This window comes from Panicum hallii, chromosome 5 (assembly GCF_002211085.1).
Source record: "Panicum hallii strain FIL2 chromosome 5, PHallii_v3.1, whole genome shotgun sequence".
Classification (NCBI taxonomy): Eukaryota; Viridiplantae; Streptophyta; class Magnoliopsida; order Poales; family Poaceae; genus Panicum; species Panicum hallii.
Genome location: NC_038046.1, coordinates 26,913,529 through 26,915,133, shown reverse-complemented (window position 1 = coordinate 26,915,133; position 1,605 = coordinate 26,913,529).

Below are 1,605 nucleotides of genomic sequence, written 5' to 3'. Positions count from 1 at the left end.
AGAAGTCGTTGAAGCCACTGACGTAGTCCTCCACGTTGCCGGGCACTGAGCAGCAGTCGAAGATATCCGAAATAGAACAGAAGAGTAGAGAGCCAAGTGTGAGTACAAACTCGTACTCAACAAGTATAACACAAACTATGAGGCTCTAGGTTGGCTGACTCAACTGCATTAGCTTTTAGTCTTGGCAGATTTTATTAAAGCTATTTACTACAAGTGAATGAATTACCATAAACCCGATTGTATAATAAATTAATCAATATTAGTTAAGAACTACTGAGAACCATCCAAACCGAAACCACCCGGGGAATCTCCCTAATCAAAGGTTGATAACCCCACTAATCAAAAGGAGGATCTGGGCCGCTCATGACTGTGAGCACAGCTGATATATCAGTTTTACACTCTCGAGAGGTTGCAAAACTTTACCCACAAGTGGTGAGCTACGCTAGTTGTTCGTCACACTTCCTTAGGTGTGATGGCTAGCAAGCACACTACGAGACCGTTACAAAGGATCACGTTGGTAAGGTGTAACCGCTAAGAATTCTGGATCACCGATGATGGGGCCCACCTCCGAGGGTACAAGCACACAGCACAGACCAAGCCGGAGGAGCAGGGACCATTGAAGCTTACCACCCCTCTTGCCCACGCAGGTAAGTTACTCCCGAACCAAAATGACCTAATTAATAAGTCAAGACCATCCCATTCCAGTCTTGTGGTTGCGCGGTTGTCCCAGGTTGTCGCTCTATGAACCGGTCCTTATGGAGAGTGGCCAACCAAGCACTAAGCACCGTGCTGACCCCCTAAACCAAGTTTCTAACAAAAACATCTTTTAAGGAGACGTGAGCCGCTCAAGCACACAGCACAGAGGGTCACTCTCAGGATTAAGTTGCATAAGACTATTAATCAAATTAATTAACCAGGACCAGGTGTGTTATAGCGCAGCAACCTAGCACAACTAACCAAAATACAACCTAAAGGATATATATATAGGATATAAAGTGGCTAGGAAATCCTTATAGGCATACAATATTAAAATGCAGTATGAAATTGTATTAAAAGGTGATAGGAGATTTATGTTATACTTGCCTCCCTCGAAACTCTCCTGCTGCTGCTCAAACTGCTCAGAAGATGGCGGCTCCTGGTACTGGTCCAAAGGCTCCGCGTCTACTCACGATCGCAACGCCAAAACAGGGTCCAGCATATACACATACATGCAAACAAGGACAAAACATAAGAAACAGTATAACATTACATAGAAATAGCACACAAAACTATTCTACGCGTTACAACGATCGCAACGCCAAAACAGGGTCCAGCATATACACATACATGCAAACAAGGACAAAACATAAGAAATAGTATAACATTACATAGAAACAGCACACAAAACTATGCTAAAACTATTCTACGTGTTACAACGATCGCGTGGACATAAAGAACACGTAAAACAGAGCTAAGACGCGAAATCTACGCTTGAAACAAGATCCAGGGACCTATCTGCGAGAAAAACTGGGCCACAGGGGGTTCTGGACAAAAACCAGGGACCTAAACGTAATTATAGGGTAGACACAGGGGCTAGCATGTGAAAACCCAGGGCTTGGACAGCGG